We start from the raw sequence: 10,677 nt of genomic DNA, 5'->3' as shown, positions 1-10,677 counted from the left end.
GCCTTTCCAAGTTCTCCCATGTCATCCCGCTCCTCCGCACACTCCACTGGCTTCGAGTCGAAGCTTGCATCCACTACAAGACCATGGTACTTGCCTACGGAGCAGCAAGTGCTACTGCCCCTCATTACCTTCATGCAATGTTCAAACCCTACACCCCAAACTGAGTACTCTGTCCTGCTACCACTTGGCCCTCCCACCCCTATGGAAGGACAGCTCCCACTCAGCCCAGTCAAAGCGCTTCGTTGTCCTGGCACCACAATGGTGGAATCAGTTCCCCCTTAAGATAGGACAGCAGAGTCCCAGCCCATCTTCTAAAAACATCTGACACCCTACTTCTTCAAAGAGTATCTTAAATAATCCCACAGCGACTCTTCAACCTCAGGATGCTGAATAAATTCGGCACGCTCAGCCGAAAGTACCATTGGGTGCATTCTGCCTGCCCTGCAGGACACCTACAACACCAGGTGTTGCAGGAAGGCCAAAAAGATCATCAGGAACCCCAGCCACCATCACTCAGGCACAGGCAGTATAGGAGCATCGTCGCTAAAACTGTAAGACTGACCAATAGCTTCTACCTATCATTGCCAGAATTGTTAATATGCATGGCATTGGCACCAGGTTCTATGGTCATATGAGATGGAAAAAGGCCTTACACAGTAGGGTTGGCATTGAAAGAAGAATGGATATGCAAAAAAAGTACTCATAAAGGGCCTTCAGAAAGTATTCATACCCCTTGACTTATTCCACGTTTGTTGTTACAGCCAGAATACAAATGGATTAAATAAAAAAATCCTCACCCATCTACACCCAATACCCCATAATGACAAAGTGAAAACTTTTTACATTTTAGCAAATGTATTGAAAATGAAATACAAAAATATCTTATTTACATAAGTATTCACACCCCTGAGTCAATCATTTTTAGAAGCACTTTTGGCAGCGATTACAGATTTGAGTCTTTCTTGATATGTCTCTAAGAGCTTTCCACACCTGGATTGTGAAACATTTGACCATTGTTCTTTTCAAAATTATTCAAGCTCTGTCAAATTGGTTGTTGATCATTGCTAGACAACTATTTTCAGGTCTTTTCATAGATTTTCAAGTAGATTTAAGTCAAAACTGTAACGTACCACTCAGGAACATTTACTGTGTTCTTGGCAAGCAACTCCAGTGTAGCTTTGGCCTTGTGTTTTAGGTTATTGTCCTGCTGAAAGGTGAAGTAATCTCCCAGTGTCTGGTGGAAAGCAGACAACCAGGTTTTCCTCTAGGATTTTGCCTGTGCTTAGCTCCCTTCTGTTTCTTTTTTTATCCAGAAAAGCATACCTGTAGCATGATGCAGCCATCACTATGCTTGACAATATGGAGAGTGGTACTCAGTAATGTGTTATATTTTCCCCCAAAAGTTTGTCTACCACATTCTTTGCAGTATTACTGTAGTGCCTTGTTGCAAACAGGAAGCATGTTGGGGAATATTTTTATTCTTTACAGGCTTCCTTCTTTTCACTTTGTAGAGGAACTACAATGTTGTTGATCCATCCTCAGTTGCTTTCTCCTATCACAGCCATTAAACATGACCAATAGGCGCCCTTCTTTGCGAGGCATTGGAAAACCTCCCTGGTCTTCAGGTTTTTGCCCCATGTGACATATTTGGCTTTCCCATTTAATCTACAGTAACGGGAAGATATAACAAAAGTCCTTCCAACAAAAGCCTACATGTGTCAGCCTTCCAACCAGGGCCAGACAGCTCATTAGGCAGCCGGTTATGGCGACGGAACAAAAAGGGCAGCATTTTCAGAGCTAAACTGACCAATTTGTATTTATTTTTATTTAACTAGGCAACTTAGTTAAGAACAAATTCTTATTTAAAATGACGGCCTACCCCGGCCAAACCCTAACCCGGATGACGCTGGGCCAATTGTGCACTGACCCAAGCATGGCCAGTTGTGATACAGCCTGGAATTGAACCAGGGTCTGTAGTGATACCTCTAGCACTAAGATGCAGTGCCTTAGCCCGCTGCACCACTTGGGTGCCAAAGACACACTTCCAACAACACATTAAACCTCACATAATTTTGCCCAAAAACAATGACAAATTCTCTCAACCAGTGGCATATGGGCTTTTGAGGTGAGCGCTGATGCCACCCTATGATAAGCAGTGACCACTTTGTCATAGGCAGTGATGCAACATATTTATCTTGTCCATTCCCAGTGTGCCTCTCCAGGGTGCTCTTGGAGAGACGTCACTGCTGAGCTCCACCAACATTTCGTCCAAAAACGTATCTAACATAAATCATGTAGCAGATATAGGATAAGGTAGAACGAGTATGTGGCCTTTTCTGTAGCCTACAGGCTGGAGATAAAATGTATGACAATGTAATGAGATGGAAACTTTAAATCCTACAGATGTCGCCGAACAAATGGCCTAACCTATATGTCGCCAAATTAAACAAAAGATGCGCTGAAATGTTAACATGTCCTAAAAATAGGACAGGTCAAAATATAATGGACAATATAGAATGGACAATCAGGCTACTCACAACTGCTGTCCAGGAGTTTCATCCCAAGGGCAACATTTTAATGATCAGTGGTTTCAAGTTTGTATCTGTACATTTTCCACGAGCTGATCATAGCAAAAAATAAAATACTTCTGCTTTTCCCGCTGTGTAAACACATTGCAAATAGGCCCAGGATAACTGATATTCAGACCTTAAATAGCTAAATTGATAAGTCACAGGAATCAGGACTAATAAAGTCAATGCAAACGTCTGTTTTACAAACTGGTGGGCCTGTGGGTCAACCACATGAACATCTGACACCAATAATCAACTAATCATGATCTTCAGTTTAGAATGCAATTAGTTTCATCAGCTGTGTTAACTAGGGAAGGGGAAAAGGTGTGACACCACACTGGAGTTGCCGATCCCTGCAGTAAGCACAGACCGACGCTGGTACCTTTTGGATGTCTTTTTTTGGTGTAGTCCTGACCAGCCTTGATTTCCACGTCCACGGATGTTGTTTTTTGGTCCGATCTGGACCAAGTCTGAACCAATCATAGACATCTATGATTGGTTCAGATTTTGTCCGGTCTGGACGAGCCTTGATTTTGCCCAAACATTAACGTCTATGAATTTTTTCAACTTTCATTCCGAAACAAAAACTAAACTGATTTCAACGTCTGAAAAAAACATACACCTATTTTCCCCTTTCATTCAGAACCTACATTTAACCTAACTTTTACATCTGGAAAAAAATGGCTATTTTTGACATCTTTCAATGTAATTTTGCTTACTGGGACTATTCTTGTAGGGGCAGCAATTTTTTGGTCTAGCCTAGGGCGGCAGAATGGCCCAGTCCTGCTTCCAACCTAGTGTCACGTTCGCCGTAACAAGGAGACCAAGACGCAGCGTGATATGAATACATCTTCTTTTAATAAAAGAAGAACACTTAACTATACAAAAAACGTGACGCTATATAACACGAGTGCTGAAACAGGCAACAACACATAGACAATAACCCACCAAATACCCAAGGAATATGGCTACCTAAATATGGTCCCCAATCAGAGACAACGATAAACAGCTGCCTCTGATTGAGAACCAATCTAGGCAACCATAGACAAACACCTAGACTTGAAACAACCCCATAAACATACAAGAACCCAAGACAGGACAAAAACACATCACCCTCGTCACACCCTGACCTAACCAAAATAATAAAGAAAACAAAGAATGCTAAGGTCAGGGAATGACAGTAACCCATACATATATGGGAGGGTCTGGGTGGGCATCTAACCTTGGAGGCTTAGGTTCTGGACACCGCCCGCCTTCTTTACACTGAGGGCTGGGGACCGTCGCTGGAGACCCCAGGCTAGTGACCGTCGTGGGAGGTTCCGGACTGTAGCCTGTCATGGGAGGTTCCGGTCAGGGTACTGTCGCCGGACGCTCTGGACTGGGTACTGTCGCCAGACGCTCTGGACTGGCGAGGCACACTGTAGGCCTGGTGCGTGGTGCCTGTACTGGTGGTACCAGGCTGGGGACACGCACCTCATGGCGAGTGCGGGGAGGAGGAACCGGGAGTACTGGACCCTGGAGGCACACTGGAGGCGGAACTGGTGGTACCGGGCTGGGGACACGCACCTCAGGGCGAGTGCGGGGAGGAGGAACAGGACCTACTGGGCTCTGGAGGCGCACAGGAGGCCTGGTGCGTGGTGCCGGAACTGCTGGTACCGGGCTGGGCACACGCACCTCAGGGCGAGTGCGGGGAAGAGGAACAGGGTGTACTGGACTGTGGAGGCACACTGGAGGTCTGGAGTGTAGAGCTGGCACAACCCGCCCTGGCTGGATGTTTATTTTCGCCCTGTATTTGCTGGCACAGAACGCACGAAGAACACTTAACAAACTATACAAAACGACCGTGACGCTATGTAACACGAGTGATGAAACAGGCAACTACACATGGACAATAACCCACCAAATACCCAAGGAATATGGCTACCTAAATATGGTCCCCAATCAGAGACAACGATAAACAGCTGCCTCTGATTGAGAACCAATCTAGGCAACCATAGACATAAACACCTAGACTTGAAACATACAAAAACACATATCACCCTTGTCACACCCTGACCTAACCAAAATAATAAGGAAAACAAAGAATACTATGGTCAGGGTGTGACACCTAGGCTAAAGAAGTTTCAGGGCTTCCAACTTTTGACAAAGGTTTGGAGTGAGATTTGTTATGTGAATTTCATTGCTCAATGGCACAACCCCTAGACGGGGTTCTGGGTGTCCTCTCCCAGGAAAACTGTACTGTTTTAAAGCTCATTTCCTGCAATTCTACATATTCTGACATCGTTTAAGCCTATGACCAGGGTGGAAAATAAAAAAATAAAATCCAGAGGTCAGGTGTACTTAGGACGACTGTTACTTTGAGTATGCTAATATTTGTACTTTACATTTTTTTTTCGGGTGGTTTGAAACTTTATTCAGACAGTAATTAAATGAGCTGGGGAGACAGGAAAATGGGAGAAACAGTAGAATGGTTGGATGCAGGGATTGATCCCTGATCTCAGGTGAAAAGCTGTATGTGACAGGGGGTGTTACCACTACACCAAAGCTCTGCACAAGAATGACTGATATTAACAATTGATGGCTTTGGGTAACCAAATCATATTCTCCTCAATATTCAGTCGATTTATGCCTACTAGTTGAAGATCCTTGCCATCATATTACTCTACATAGACTAAATATTATGCATTTGTGAGTCTCCCTAAAATGTTGAAAATGATATTTGATTCCTGGAGCATTTAATATCCAAAGCTTATTTATATGACTTATTCTAAACTGTCCATGAATGGCTGAAATAATACATAGCCTCATGTAATATATTTTGTAAATACATAGTAGGCATATCAGATTTTAAATATGTGAATTCACTGGCAACATTGGAAAGAAGTGGAATAATAAAACAAGTATGGGGAATAACAGTAGTGTTCTTGCTGACAAGCACAGTAATTACCCTATATTGTTACCCTATAGAATCCGCCATTGTTAAGAATGAGAATTGTTACACTGATCAGACTAAATCAAGCAAATAAATCAAGAAAAGCCCCATATACTACCCACCACTGCAACCTGTATGCTCTCCTTGGCTGGCCCTCGCTTCATATTCATTGCCAAACCCACTGGCTCCAGGTCATCTATAAGTCTTTGCTAGGTAAACCCCCACCTTATCTCAGCTCACTGGTCACCATAGCAGCAACCACCAGCATAGCAGCATGCGCTCCAGCAGGTATATTTCACAGGTCATCCCCAAAGCCAACACTTGCTTTGGCTGTCTTTCCTTCCAGTTCTCTGCTGCCAATGACTGGAACGAATTGCAAAAATCACTGGAGCTGGAGACATATCTCCCTCTCTAACTTTAAGCATCAGCTGTCAGAGCTGCTTACCGATCACTGGACCTGTACAAAGCCAATCTGTAAATAGCACACCCAACTACCTCATCCCCATATTGTTATTTATCTTCTTGCTCTTTTGCACTCCAGTATCTCTAGTTGCATATCATCATCTGCACATCTATCACTCCAGTGTTAATGCTCAATTGTAATTATTTTGCCTCTATGGCCTATTTATTGCCTACCTCCCTACATTTGCACACACTTTGTGCAAATGTAGAAACGCAAGTTAATAGTCCTGCACCCAAAAAGACACAAAAATAATTGTCTGCGCGAACTACAGGTCAACATAATCTATGCTGTCTCTGCAAAGATAAATGAAAGAGCCAATGGTCTGGAGAAAATGATACACGAAAACACCATTTTTTTTTGACCTCAAGACCTCTTTGACTCATGCAGACGAGTATCGAAGAGCGTAAACATGCAAACACTGCAACCTCTGATAAATGCACTACACAGGATAAGACCATTGACATGCACTGACAAGTGCACTTGTCAGAAGCAGAGCGATACCAGAGAAGGTGGGGCTAAAGCTTTAAGGTGTCCCAGAGGACCAGGGTGAGAATGTGAAGTGCATAGTAAGTGACATCTGTAACATTGTAGCCCTGGACTTCCCCGAAGGATATATGGACATGGTGTGGATGTCGCTCATCGTATTGTGAAGAAGCAAGATGCCATCAGCAGCCGCTCAATCATCATCCAAGTCGCTTTCTGCACAGCAAGAGATGCAGATTGGAAGAAAGCAAAGGAAAGCGCCTTTTTGATAGAGAGAAAATGTTTAGTCGGTGAGGACCTGACTGCTGCAGACAAGGTAGCAAGGTAGCTTCTTGTCCAAGACGCCCGAAATCAAGGAATGGGTGGAAACAGAGGAATCAGAGCCTTCTTCGTGGACTGAAAATAAATTAGACCAGGGTGATTTGCTCCTGCGGTAGGCTTACAATATAGCCCTTTCCCTACAATAAACTGAGCGTTCTAGTTTTGAATTGTGGTGTTATGGTTTACAAGTTAAGACTTCTGTTAATACATAAACTCAGCAAAAATGGACAGATTATTTGTGTTGTGTAATGTATATGGATACTGTTCTAGTCCTCCAAATGACTTTCTTCTAGAGGAAATTGAGGAAATTCTTACATCTTCTGAGAAAATATCCATCCAGTCAGATTATAGTTGGTGGGGATTTTAATATGGTTTATTATAATGAGACCGATACTGTAGATTGTTCCATAGGCCAAACACTGGTGTGAAGCAATTGGTGTATTTCTGCCAAAGCCTGACATATGGAGAGTTCAAAACCCTGGAGAGAAACAGTACACATGGCGTAATAGAGATCGTTCACTACAATCAAGAATAGACTTGTTGGTGATAACCTTTCATCTTGAGCCCAACACTGTAGAGGTAAAAATACTGACTTCAGTCCTGACGGATCATAAAGTTGTAAAGGACATTTTCATTGTGCATCTTATCTTTGGTGTCATAAACAATCCTTGGTTCCTGCCTGTGTCTGGTCAAGAGATAGGGGGGGGGGGACCAAATCATGTCTATGTACAGTAGGTTTAGCTAGCAGTAAGGAACACTCTTTTGGAGCTCACTTCAGACCAGTACTTATGCATCTAAATTGAACTGTGACCTCTCCAGCTTGCTAACAATAAAGAGTGATTCATTCGATATTGACTTTGAGTGTCCTGTGTAAGATTTTCCATAACACATTCATATTGCTGACTATAAGAATGTGCAAAAATGATAAGAAATACTCTGGTGGTTATTGGAAATTAAATATCTCATTGTTATTGCATGATGATTTAGAAAATGTGATTAAGAATATAATTTATGTTTACTGGAATTTAACTACCTCTAATGTAGAATATGGGAAATATTGGGAACTGCTGAGATTTTAAATCCGCTCAGCCTGTATTACTTATGGAAAAGGGCTTGCTTTAAGAAGGAGGTTTGAGGTAGCTGATATCTAAGAAAATTGTTGATATCACAGAGATTGCGCATCATGATCTTAATGATAAAGCTAAATTGAATCATTTACAGAATCAACTAGATACATTTTATGAGGAAATGGCTAGAAGAGCCTTCATAAGATCCAGAAAACAATGTCTTGAAAAAAATGAAAAGAACAGTCGATACTTTTTTAATTTGGAAAAGAGGAGAGGGGAACTCAACACACTTCGGAATCTTAAGATTAATGGGGTAACCTCTGAGGATAGAGAGTTGTTATCAGACTTTACCAAAAGTTATGAGAATCTTTACTCCTTAGATAACAGTTTGAGTGACTAATGATCTCCTTGATTCTATAGAGAATGTTAACTCGATTAGGGAAGAGTTCAGTCGGTCTTGTTGTCAAGATTGATCCATTATGGACATCCAATATGGGGTTGCTTAATAAAAAAATAACTAATTTACAGGTTGTGATGGATTAACCTCAGAATTTTACAAAACCTCTGAAGAAATAGCAACATGTTTATTTGAAACCTTTAAGCAGGCTATAAAGAAGGGAGAACTACCTGCCTCTCTGAAGGAAGGGGTTATTACTCTTATACCTAAACCAAACAAGGATCTCTTAATTATTGATAATTGCCATCCAATCACACTCCTAAATAACGACTAGAAAAGTGTAGCCTCAATCTTTGCGAAAAGGTTAAAGACGTGCTTGAATGATCTGGTTGATGAATGTCAATCAAAGTTATGAAAGGGCACAATACATCTAATCATCTGAGGCTGGTATTAGATTTGGTTGAGTATTGTGATCTATTGGATGATTTCTCTGTTATCTTATTTCTGGATTTTCAGAAAGCGTTTGATACCTTAAGTCACAATTTTATCTTTGATTGTCTTAAGCATTTGAAGTTTGCTAGTTTTTTGTTGATGATGCTATTAAAACTCTGTATAATGGTGGCAATAGCTGAATCAAACTCTGTCATGGAATATCTTCAAGGTTTAACATTTACAAAGGAATACGACAAGGTTGTCCAATTCCACCTTATATTTTTGTTAGTAGCTCAAATCTTATGCTCCTTAGTTTAGCAAAGTCAATTTGAAGGCATTACATTCCAGGCCAGAGAGAACAAGATATCCCAACTGGCGGATGACACCTCACTTTTTTTGAAAAATGTGTCACAAACTAGATTAGCATTGGATATTGTGAAGCAGTTCTCCAAAATCTCAGGTTTGGTATTAAATCTTTCCAAATGTGAGAGGTTTGTTCTGAAAGGAGCTGTCAATCCAGCAGATTGTAACATCTCTGAAAAATATACTGTAATACACTGTTACCTCAGTGTAAAATCACCAAAAATCTTAAGGATCTGAATTTTTTTTTTTTACCTTAATTTTTACCAGGCAAGTCAGTTAAGAACAAATTCTTATTTTCAATGACGGCCAAGGAACAGTGGGTTAACTGCCTGTTCAGGAGCAGAACGACAGATTGGTACCTTGTCAGCTCGGGGATTTGAACTTGCAACCTTTCGGTTACTAGTCCAACACTCTAACCACTAGGCTACCCTGCCGCCCTGAATGATCTTAATTTGAATCCTGTAACTGAATCTACAAATATATCAAAAATAAATTATCCTCATGGTTAGGGAGGGATTTTATCCTAAGCTGAGGGGCTATCGATTGACACTCAAATCCACTTGTTGTACCTTAGATAGGCCATTGTACAACTTCATATGGAAAAACAAGCCACATAAGATAAAAATAGATGTTATCATCAACAGGGTTTATGATGGCAATCTCTTTTATCAGATATCAAAAGTTAACTGGGTTAAAAGGCACATTAAAAAATCCTTGTAGTTTCTGGAATATTATACCTCATTTTGTTTTTCAGAAGCTCGGAGGGCTTAATTTTTTACTACAATGTCCCTATATTGTGGGTAAACTTCCTGTGAAATTGGCAGCTTTTCACAAGCAGGCTTTAATGTGCTGGCCTTTGCTGTATAAACACAACTTTCACCTCATAAATGATTGTATGGAATAATGGGTCGATATTACATAGAAACAAGATGTTATTTTACCGTAACTGGTTCTCGAAAAACATTGTCATTGTCAGCTAATTAGTTAGTATTTGTGTAAATCTATTGATGTGGAGAGAATTTATGTAAAGTTACAACTGAGGTTTCAAGCAAGGACAATTATACCTAGTGAGAAAATCTTTACTTCAGAATTCTGCTTATTTTGGAACATCTCCTTTGTAAGTGATATCCAGGTGAATGGCATAGGTTTACTAGATAAGAAATTCAACAATCGTTTAGTAAGGGATATTTTCTACAGAATTTCTATTCCTTCGGCTATATTTTTTTGGGCATCATCGTTTGATGTAAACTGGCGCCGTGCTTGGCTCACTCCACACACATTTATGGTGACCAATAAAGTAAAGGAGATCTCCTTTAAGATTATCCATAGATTCTACTAGTGTAATAGCTTGATTTCTAAATATATACCTGATGTTAACATAGAATGCAGTTTTTGTGAACTAGAAACGGAATCTATTGAACACTTACTCTGTAATTGTTTACATAATGAGCTGTTCTGGACTGTAAAACTATATATATTGTCAAGAAAATGCATACAACCATTTAAATATCTAAGTTTGAAATATTATTTTACTACACTGATTCCACAATTGAATGTCAGTATGTCATAAATCTCTTTATTTTATTAGGAAAACACAAATCAAAATGTAGAAAAAGTCCCTTTAAAAAAAATGTTATTCTGATTTGAGA

Source organism: Oncorhynchus masou, chromosome 28, assembly GCF_036934945.1.
Source record: "Oncorhynchus masou masou isolate Uvic2021 chromosome 28, UVic_Omas_1.1, whole genome shotgun sequence".
In the NCBI taxonomy this organism is placed as follows: Eukaryota; Metazoa; Chordata; class Actinopteri; order Salmoniformes; family Salmonidae; genus Oncorhynchus; species Oncorhynchus masou.
The sequence above is the reverse complement of the archived record's forward strand: the minus strand, read 5'-3'. Positions refer to the sequence as shown.